This window comes from Oratosquilla oratoria, chromosome 7 (assembly GCF_046742065.1).
Source record: "Oratosquilla oratoria isolate Oo_2021 chromosome 7, ASM4674206v1, whole genome shotgun sequence".
In the NCBI taxonomy this organism is placed as follows: domain Eukaryota; kingdom Metazoa; phylum Arthropoda; class Malacostraca; order Stomatopoda; family Squillidae; genus Oratosquilla; species Oratosquilla oratoria.
This window is the reverse complement of record NC_134783.1, coordinates 84,341,023-84,352,957: the sequence shown is the minus strand read 5'-3', so window position 1 is coordinate 84,352,957 and position 11,935 is coordinate 84,341,023.

The window sequence follows — 11,935 nt, the reverse complement described above, 5'->3', positions numbered from 1 at the left end:
ACAGAGTACACCCCTTCACCTTTACCAAATTTTATCCTTGGCAATGAGACAGCTTCAATCAACAGTGACTTGAACCCATCACAGTCGAACCCATTATGGTATTTCACACAGTTTTTCACTCCTGATTTTTTAGATATGATAGTCTATCAGTCTAATTTATATGCTACACAAAAGGATGTGAACAAACCTCTAAACCTCATTAGGCAAAAACTTGAACAATGGATAGGTCTACTTATTCATTTCAGCATTATTGGGACTCCCCAATCACGTCTCCATTGGTCTGGTGAATTATTTGGGAGGTATAGAGAATATACTGCTTTAGTTATGAGTTGCAACATATGGGAGACTATAAAATCCAACTTACATCATCGGGACAACACTGATGAGTTAAACAATGATAAACTGTTCAAAGTCGGGACAATGGTAGACCATTTGCGGAAAAAATTCCAAGACCTTCCATTGCAACAAAACCTCTGCATTGATGAACAAATGGTGCCTTTCAAGGGAAGGTATTCCATGAAACAATACATGCCCATGACACCCAGAAAATGGGATTTCAAGTTCTTTGTTCTTGCAGACAGTGGGGATCTTATTCATGACTTCATACCTTACACAGGGTCAATTCAACCTGTGAATAGAGACAGTATTCCAGATTTGGGTACATCCTCTAATATTGTCTTACACTTGGCTGAGACTATTCCAAACAATAAGAATCATCTACAATATTTTGACAACTGGTTTACTTCTTTACCACTTGTAGAACATCTAGCTGACAGGAATATATGGTGTTGTGGGACAATCCGGGCAAATCAGCTCCCAGGCCTCAAGTTCACATTGGACGCTGACATGAAGAAGAAAGGCAGAGGTACATTTGAGGAATGGAAATTATCTGGTGAGGGCAGCCTGGCAACAACAGTCAAATGGTTTGACAATAAATGTGTGACATTATTGTCTTCCTTTGCTGAGGGCAATCCAACTCACACTGCACGACACTATGATAGAAGTCAGAGGAAAGTTGTGGAAATTCCACAGCCTAACATCATACATTTGTACAATAAGAACATGGGAGGTGTAGACCTGGCTATCTGTCTTCTAGCACTATATAGGATCCCGGTACATTCTAAGAAATATTATCACAGACTCATCTATCACATGATTGACATGACTATCCATGAGGCATGGCTGACATACCGAAGAGATTGTAAGGCCAAAAGGATTCCCCAGGAAAAAAGACATTCCCTACTGACCTTCAGGATGTCCTTATCAGAATTACTCATCAATGCAGGGAAATATATCCCCAAGCGAGGTCGTCCATCTTCAAGTGAGAGAACTCCTCCTCCACCATCAACAAGAATTCAAAGAGTTGGCCAATTCAGGCCCCAGAATGATGTGAGACTAGATAAAGTAGGGCACTTCCCAGAGGTGAAAAATTCTCGTTTGTACTGCAAACGAGTTGGATGTGCGGGTCGCACCAATATCAGGTGTATCAAGTGCAAAGTGAGTTTGCGTCTAAATGAGAGAAACAATTCATTTCCTAGTGTAAGGAGTGAGACAAACAAATACATGCACAGTATTTTTTTTCATGATAATTATTATTTTCCTCCTTTCCAACAGATTTCTCACTGAGAAGTTCAGGTGTTTTCTTTTCTAAAGTATTATATTTTAAATAAAGGTGTTATTGATGATATTTCTACAATTTTCAGCAGCTTTTTCACTGCTAAGAACAGGTATATTATTTTTTGTAATAACCCATATTATATATAAAGATATTTCAATTATTCATATACTTAAAAACAATTAATTTTCAGTGACAAGATGTCAAGCTATCAAAAGAAATTCTATTCAAGTTTAATTTTTCAATAAGATATTCATTTTTGCTGAGATGAGCAACATAATTGCTTTCTATATTCTAATAATGTAATAAATCTTGATAATACAATCATTAGTCAATTTCATTTCCCTCGTGACCAACATGACTAATTCGTCATGGTACTGTATTATTGCATAGACTGTAGCAATTGCCAGGAAAACTTATCTATAACATTCCTCAGGTCCATAATAGCCTAGAAACAAACGCATTATTTTTTTTGTCCAGCCAAAATATATGTGGTCCATATAGGGTTAACATGAATAGAATCCTGTGGCTATGTTGTGTCACACCATTGCGTGAATAAAGTCATGTTTATATTTTTAGGCACACCTTGCGTGAATATGGCGTGTTATGTATTATCATTAATGAATGTTATAATATGTATGTTATAAAGTAAACTATTGCGCATTACCCATCTGTTGGGGCACGTTTATACTACATTCTGTTAGGTGACGCCAAGCTCAGAAAAACGTTACATAATTTGGCACTTTTTCCCAGATTTTGGGAAGTTCTGCTTTGGGGTGATGACGCCATCACCGGGATAACAGAAGTTAATGTTTTTTCTTTCCTATTGGTTGGACTGTTGGAGGTGGCTAAACTACACACTTTAGATACGTTTCGACATGCAGGAAAGGTAATCACCGATTCCCGGGCTGTATAAGGCCAAGCAGAGAACAACTACGTACATAGAGAGACCCCGAGAAAGAATCAGAGAGAACCAAGCAGAATGCAGAGAGACAAGAAAATAACCAGACGCCCACGGCTCACCTGAATCTAGGTAGAAATTCTTCTAGTAACATTCGCCGGTTACGACAATTCAATTAAACAAGTCCTTTGGACCACTACGCAATCTTTACGCGAAGTGCACAGCCTTCGTTTTTCCGAATTATTTCGGACATCTCCAGACTACCGCTGGGCAGACACTAAGTGCGACTCGATACTCCCTTTCTCTGTTATTTCTCGACTACGAAACGTTAACAAATATCCTACGTGTTACCGACTACGAGAAGATTCTTCTATCAGAAGTTATTGTGCATTAGCCTCTCCTCAAACAACTCATTTGTTGCCGAGACCAGGCGTTGGTGCGACTTCTAACATCCAGAATCAAGACCCGTCTACACCATAATCAAGACTTCATTTCGCCCACCTGTTCTTATGTGCTGCATGCATATAAGCGCACACCTAGCTACCCTACCTGGTAACTGATTAATACCCATTTATAATTCATGTAACATATATACATTTAATTGTTCATATATTTTGATGTATATTTCTATTCTTCTATTATTCTACGTCCATTTATGTTGTTTGTGTTTATTTTTACTGTTGTAAATAATAAATATTTTTAATGAAGAGTTTAATTATTCTGCCTGGACTCTGTTACTTGTCCGAGCTGCGCACGGCATTAACTTTTTTTTTTTTCTTTTTTTCGTGTCGTGACTAGCCTGGCCCATAGGTGGGTTGTTACAATTACCTATATTGACGGCCTTGTCAGAGCTATAACATCAATAATTCAAATTGTGTTTAAATGTGGCAATACCTACACCATAGCCCGGCGAGCGCACCGTAGGTCAAACACCTCTTGCGAGCCAGGACGGCGAAGCCGGTGCTTGTGCTTCTAATAAAATGTCAAACCCTTTGACCTTCCGATGGAATTTCGTGATTTAATTTTTTTAGGCTCTTTCGATTGTGGCGTAAAGGTTGGGAAATTCCTTGTGCTGCGTCTTCAATTTATTACGGAGAGCATGTTTTTATTTTACCAATGAATTAATTTATTTATCTATTCTTAATTCCTTTGGATACTCCTCTGTAACCCAGGCCCAAAAATGACGATTCCTCTTATTATTATCATGGAATTCTTTCTTCAATACTCGTCTTTTTGGCTTCGATCTGGTGCTGAACGAGTCTTCGTTGGTAATCCTTCATGAAGCTGACATGACGGACTGCCGGATCATGAACCTTTATGTTTGTATATTTCGGCAGCAGGTTTTCCTCTAGACAGATTTCATTAAAGAATATAGCAATTGATGCATTAATGATCTTCTTGTGTAGATTTTCAAGACGTCTAACTATACACTTGACTTCTGGAGGTAAGTTTGCTATCACTGGTCCAAAAGACCTGATTCAGATTCAGAAGGAAGAAAAGTAGAGTTTTAGTGGAAGTTGACGTTTCGCACACTGTACATTTTCAAAAGCAATGGCAAAGGTCACAATATATAGACTTACAGACTAAAAGAGAGGAGCATAGCTAGTATAAAGGAAACCAATAGGGAATTGTGGTGTGAGGGAACCTATGGGAGGGCAGAACGCCGCATGTGGGTCCACCAATCAGCTACTTCGAACGATTTGTCGGATAGGAGGGGTAATCAATCGCGCACTGGGCTTTGGGCAAAATACATCTCGTCAAGCGGACGGTATGACCATGAATTCCTGTGACTGAAGGTTCATGGTAGGTATCTTGTTTCGTATGAGAAGGTCCTCGAGAATCTGTAGTCGTCTTGTATCTTGGGCCTGTCCTATGATCTTAGTGTTTTCAGCCATGGCCTGTCTGGTAAGAGTAGTGTTGTGGTGAAATTCTGTGTGTGTCTTAGGTGTGCCATTTTGTAAATGTAAGCTAATTCTTCTTGAGAGTTTAGTAGTGCAGTATCCTATGTATGAAGAATGAAGGGACTCACAGTTCCCTTATTTACAAGAGAATTCATACACTAGATCAGTGGTTCTCAAACTTTTTCGTGAGCGACCCTATTTGGAATATTTCAATCCTTCGCGACCCAGAATAAAGTAAAGAGAAACAAAATGGACGGTGGTATATACCCTTTACTTTGGAAAAAAAAATCATGTGTACAGCTCTTTTTAACAAAACTAAATTAACAGGATGAACACACATTACATAAGTAATGCGTGGTCGAAAGAAAAATTTAATTGGTCAAGTATTTGAAATACTCTGAAAACGTGAGAATTTTCCTTTCTCCCTGCGACCCATCAAAATTTATCTCGGGACCCAACTTTGGGTCGCGACCCATAGTTTGAGAACCACTGCACTAGATGACTGCATTGTAACTCAGAAGGAGCTGGGGAAGGGTTATTCTTGAGTAGGAGATTCGAAGTTTTCTTGTTTTTGTTGTAGATGACGAAATCCACCCGGTCGACAGGATTGGCAGGTTTGACATAACGTTTGATGATTTGCCTGATGATTTTCTCTTCAGTTTTGTACTCTGTAGTCATATGGGATTTGTAGAATAATTTGATGCTTTCACCTGAATTGGGGAGGACTGGAGCTTGGTCGTACCATTTGTTGATTTGGCTTTTGATGACCTTGGAAATATCCTGATTGGAATAGCCATTATTTACTAGGACTTGTGTAGCTCTTTCAATTTCTAGATTAGCACTTTTCCAGCTGCTGCAGTGCGTGAGAGCCCTTCTGATGTAAGCGCTGATGGTAGTCTTTAAAGCGTTGGGGGCACTCGCTTTTCCCACTTGGACACAGGCCCGGGTTGGTGGGTTTGCTGTATACAGAAGTGTTGAAATGTGTCTGGTTTTGTGCTACGAGTACATCGAGGAAAGGAAGGTTACCGTCGGCACTGGACTCGATTGTGAAATTAATCCCGGACACTGCTTGCAGTTTTTCTATGAGGGGGTCAGGTCTTCTTTCTTTCCCACTTTCACAAAGATGTCGTCGATGTTCCACCATCCCCATGAAGAAATTAGCAAAAATAACGGCAAGAGGGGAACCCATCGCTACTCCATCAATTTGCCGGAACTTTCTCCCACGAGGGCAGAGAAACGGTGCTTCCTTCGTACATATCTCTAATAAAGTCCTAAGGGCTGTTTCTGGGATGTCTAGTTTTGGAGGACCTTCTGCAGGGTAGATCTCATTTATGATAAAGTTGATGGTACGGTCAACATCGATGTTCGTAAAAAGACTCTCTACGTCTAAGGAAGCGATCACACTGTAGCAGTGTGTCGGTGAGGAAAGTTGAAAAACGGGGTCTTGCTTCTTGAGTTTAATTGCAAGCGGATGTAAACAAACAAGCGACGTCTAGAACGTCTTCGTATCAGTAACTTAACAAAAACAAAAGATGTCTACATAGGATTCAATTAGATACACACGACTAAAAGTGCTGTATAGGATCTAAACCTATTACAAAGTATAAAACATATGAGAATCACATATAAAAGGAATCTACAGCACCAGTATACAATTCTTTAACACCATTTTCATGTATATAAAAATATTAATAAGACAATTAATCTCAATTTACCACACACACCGTCGGCGTTAGAGTTGTGGAGGAGATGAAGAAAATCTGCAGCAGAAGAAAAGTTGTAATCATTTAGGACTAAGGGGGTAAGCCACTCGTTTAATTTCTTAGCAATCTGATAAGTAGGCGTAGGGATCTGGCTAATTATGAGTCTGAGTGGATTGTTATTCTTGTGGATTTTTATATTTCCGTAACAATAACCAAGGCCAAAATCTCCTACTAATTTAGGAAGCTACAGTCCACCTGCCTTGGCATCAACCTTCTCGATGATCTTGTTGGCTCTCCTTTTAATTTCTTCTGTCAAGTTTCTTGAAATATCGAGGAATTGGGATTCGTCTTTCAGGATGGAGTCAATTTTCCCTTGTGAGGCTCGGTTACGAAACAGTCAGGCTGACTAGGAAGGCTTCAAAAACACTCTTTTGACATACACCAACACAAACATGGACAACGCTCCACATGTAGCGATAGAGCAGAAATGGCGCTCACTTACAAAGTTTGTCAAAAACGCGGTAAAAAAAAAAAGCACATTCCTAGAACAAAACACCGCAAGGTTACCACGTTCACCGCTTCTGTGCGCACTAACAGACTACGCATTGCACTACAGAACAGATTTACAGACCTATTACAAGCACCCCTAGAGGCCCGTGACGCTATCCTACAAGACATGCACTGGCTACAGAGAAGCCTGAGGAAGTCCCTCTACATCGATTCACATCGTGAGGAGGAGCAACTGATGGCTTCGCTCTCCAGCGCCTGTAGGACGGACCCTTCCAAGTTCTGGAGGACCGTCAAACGACAGCTGGAGGAGTGCTCTGTGCCTCCACCCAAGGTCATCAACCATCTGAACCACTCTGCACACTCACCCCAACACCAAGCTGACCTTCTGGCGTCAGCATGGAGTGAGGTCTTTAAGCCCCATCCTGTGCAAGGACCACATTGCTTTAGCACCTTGCGCAGTGTTAACTCTTTCATGAATAGATGTAGTGACCTCACTCCCGACGAGACTGTTGATCTCTCTCAGTTAGATGAAGATGATCCTCTTATCTGCCCCATCGTTTAAAATTCAAATCCCCTGGCCCTTCAGACATCGATGTACACCTGCTCAAACGTTTGCCAGACAACATAATCTCACACATGACGACACTATACAATAGCTCACTAGCCTCTAGGTACTTTCCACAAATTTTCAAGGCCTCCCATACCATTCTCATTCCCAAACCCCAGAAACTCGCCGGCCGGTGGTGGCGAGGAGATATATCTCCTTTGTTGTTGCCGGTCTGGCACAGGCCGACCTCTTCGTTGACGTCGGTAGGCGGGTTTACACCAAAGATAAATACACACATTTCCCAAGTCACGTAATTCTCTGTTTTCAGAGTAGTGCTTGGAAGAAAAAAGACACACGCACACTAGCTCGCCGGCTTAGCAGAGGCCCAACCAAACTCTTATTCAGAACCCTTATCTGATCGCCGGCTGGTCGACAGAGAGGAATTGGGGAGCCTTTCTGTCCAACCGGCCCGCACCCACGCGCTGGCCTCTTCGCTGACGCTGGCGAGCGGGTTTACACTTCTGACATTTACACACAATTCCCAGTCACGTAATTCTCTGCTTTCAGAGTTGTGCTGGGAAGGAGAAAGATAATACAACATCCGCCCGCCTGCCTCCCTTCGCACCGCCACTGGATCGACTCTACCGACTCTCAAACCCAGCCTGGGGAAAAGCAGGAAAAGGTCATGCCTAACCTGGGGCTAGACAGGAACGCGCTCTCTACACGTGGGAAGTGAACTCTACTCACTTCCCGTAAGATACATACACACACCTCTCACGAACATGCCACGACCCACGCACAGACATCTACACTTACTTTTTCTTCGACTAAAATTCGCTTCCTTTCTAACTTTCTCTTATACTACATCTTCTCATTTCAGTTTACCTCCCACTAAAGATTTTTCACTTTTTCCACCTTTCTCTACTACTACGCCTCCTACCATTTTCTGAACTTTTAGTGATTCTAATCCCGGCCGTCGGCGCCGCCGTCCGAGTTCCCTGTCCATTTCTCCCGAGCCACGACCACCAACAGCCCCTGATCGCTCGCTTAATCGCCCGGTGGCAATAGCCCTCTTTTATACACTACTATCTTTTCATTTTCTTACAGACCTTCTTTCCCTCCCACAAAAACCGATCCCGCGCAAGCGGATGGTCTTACCTTGCAAGTCGCAAGTCACAATCAACACAGCGCTCGCAGAAGTCGGACGTCTCTCTCCGATCCAGCTCACCGCCAATCGCCCCTAGCATCGCTCCATACTTATTCGCACTTAAACCATCGCGTATTCTGGGATTAAACAACAGAACTAATAACGTCAATCATAGCTACGCTTCTTCAGTCTCCGTAAGTAGAGAAACTCTCAGAGTAAACACAGACATAAAAGTGTTTAATATCCATTGATATTCAGTGGTGTACTTTATTTACTTAAACATTTCCGAAATCACGTAATCGCTCTCTGTTTTCAGAGTCGTGCTTCGTAGAAAAAAGAAAGAACACAAACCTGTACCTGCATCTAGGTCACAGCTAACACATAAGACACTAGTAACACAACTACACTGCCCGCCTTCTGTACCTTCTTCTCTTAGCGCCTAACGAAAGTTCGTGTCTATACCGCCTTCTCCGAAGGTGCCTTTTCTCTTTCTTATTTTTTCCTTTACTGATGTGTCTGATTTCCATCTACGGGTTACCGTCAAGCGCCCTCATCATGAGAACTAACTTTCAAGTGTTTTTTGTGAGAGGCAACTCACGCCCGGATGGCCTCTCGCTCATTGACGATGCCAACCAATCAAGCGGTGTGATAGATAGTGCTCCTGTGCGCTTCGCCCAGACGGAAAGGACTAATATCCTTTTCCATTTGATGTATCAGGAAAGTCTCGACGCCTGTTTCGAGAAAAAGACTATCGAAAGACTGGAGAAGCTGGGAATCTCTCCCCGAAGGGTCACTCCCACTTATGCTCATGTGAGAGCGTCCATGTACGTGGACAGGATGGTCCTTGACTCGCTCGGACATAAGGACGCCATTCTGCGTGACTTAAAGGAGAAGAATACGGATGTTGACTTTGTCGACGCCTTCCAGCCTCCGGCCTCTGGCACCGTCAAGATTTCTCTAAAATCTAGGTCAGACCTAGAGAAGGTTCTTCAGGTAGGATTTAAGATAAGTTTCATGTTTTTGCCCCCATCAGAAATCAGAGAGGTAAAGGAGCTCAAGGTCAGGCAATGCCTGATCTGCTACTCCTTAAAGCATATATCCCGTTCTTGTCCTCAACCCAAGCTCACTAGGTGCTCCAAGTGTGCTTCCGATGGACATCGCTATAGGGAATGCGAAGCTGCGAGACTCAAGTGTCTCCTCTGTGGAGGAACCCACAGTGCCATATCCAATTCCTGCCCTGAAAGGAGAAAGGCAGCTGACACTACGCAGCCCGCACAACCGATGGCGAGGTCAGCTCCCAACACCCACTCCCTGCCTGTGCAACCTTCTAATCCTCTGTCTTAAGTCAAGACCTCTTCCACCCCCCTCCTCCTCCTCCTCCTCCTCCTCCCCAACCCAAGGCAAAATCCCTCAACCACCCAGCCCCAAACCCAGAACCCACCCAGTTGTAAAGAGGAGGGCTAGCTCCCCTGCTGCGGCCCCAGACCAGGAGCCTTTTTGTTCCCCCAAGGACCAGCGGACACAGAGAACGAAATCCAAACGTTCTCGATAGGATGCTAGCAAGCCCTCCTCCTGTACCGGAAGCCCTAGTACGGTCTCATCAATTATCGGCAGCACCTTAGAAAGGGAAGCAGTCGGTAATCTCCAGTGCCCGTCTGGAGATACAAGATCCAACCAAGCAAGGGATGCTCACGTGCTTGCTCTGAGCATTGTCTGTTCAGCAATGCTTATGTCCAAGAGCAAGGAGCAGATGCATGAGATGCTGTCAACAGCACTCACTCACCTCGGTTTACCTGCCTTTCCCATTCCACCTCACGTCCTAGAAGCTATTCCCTTTGGTCCCAACAACCCATCGTATCCCCACCCAGCCCCTACCCCTCCCACCACCGCTCCCTCTGTTTTTCCTTCAACCTCCTCCGACTCCCCCCATTCCGTTTCTACCCTCTGACTCCTCAACTTCCACCTTCTCCTCCATCTCCTCCTTTACCTCCTCCTCCACCTCCACCTCCTCCCCCAAGAAGGCTGCGCAAGAACCTAACCCAAGGCAATCACGCCCCAAGTCCAGGGCATCCAGACTCGAATCCTTCCAACGTAGCAATCGCTCACGCTCCCCAGTTCTGAGCCCTCACTCCTCCTTGTCAGAGGCAACCAAATCCTCCGGGCTCCCGCGCCGCGTGGCCATACCACGAGCCAGCTCGACCGGGAGGCCTAAGTTGAACCTGACCAAGCTCACAAAGGAGACGTTGTGAGGCATAATCCCCTTCACCAACACAACTCCTGACACGGTCCAGTCTAACGGTATTGCATCCTCATCCTCCTCCGACAGCGAAGTGCTTACCCTCCAAGCCCCTAAGGCTAACTAAACTTCCTTCCAAAACTCCCTCCAATTAGTAGGACTCACTGAAGCCAACTGTTCCTATGGATAGATTGGATTTACGTGTGTACTACCAGAACGTCCGTAACTGGACCCCCACAAAGGACCAGCACCTTGTTAGAGACTGCCAGACACGGTCCTGATATCATTTGCTTGACTTCGATGGGTGATCCAGCCCCCGACTCTCTCCCCAAGATTCAAGGCTTCAACACTTGGAGTCGGGGTCTTGCTTTGCACTCGAGCGTCTGTATTCTAGCCAGGAAGTCTCTTCAGGCAACAGTATTTGATCAGTTTCACTATGAGCAGATGCTCGCGATCAAGTTGAGCACTATCCGCGGTCCCATCCTCCTGTTTACCCTATACCATTCTCCCCGTATCCCCTTCCTCCCCTTTGTTGATATTGCCAAGGTGATGTCATACAAAGTCCCAAACTTCTTCATTGGCGACTTCAACTGCAGACGTGCTGCCTAGAGCCCTGGAACGCACAGCAGCAGCTCAGTGAGTCGGCAACTGTATTCTCTCACTATACTTCACCGGCTGAAGTTCCTAGGTCCGGACTTTCCCACATTCATAGGTCATGGATTGTAGGGTAAGCCCGACCTGATGTTCTCCAACAGCCGAACTTTCTTCCTCAACTCAACTATCTCACCCGGTGCCCCCACCCTCTCCGACCACATATCCTTAACCCTTCGCATCTCCACCTCACCCATCCTTATCCCCAGTGAGCCTCGGTTACGCTACAGTCAGGCCGACTGGGAAGGTTTTAAAAGCATACTTACGACATACACCAACACAAACATGAACAACGCTTTACATGCGGCGATAGAGCAGAAATGGCGCTCACTTACAAAGTTTGTCAAAAACGCGGTAAAAAGCACATTCCTAGGACAAAGCACCGCAAGGTTGCCACGTTCACCGCTTCTGTGCGCACTAACAGACTACGCATTGCACTACAGAACAGATCTACAGACCTATTACAAGCACCCCTAGAGGCCCGTGTCGCTATCCTACAAGACATGCACTGGCTACAGAGAAGCCTGAGGAAGTCCCTCTACATCGATTCACATCGTGAGGAGGAGCAACTGATGGCTTCGCTCTCCGGCGCCTGTGGGACGGACCCTTCCAAGTTCTGGAGGACCGTCAAACGTCAGCTGGAGGAGTGCTCTGTGCCTCCATCCAAGGTCAACAACCATCTGAACCACTCTGCACTCTCCCCCCAACACCAAGCTGACCTTCT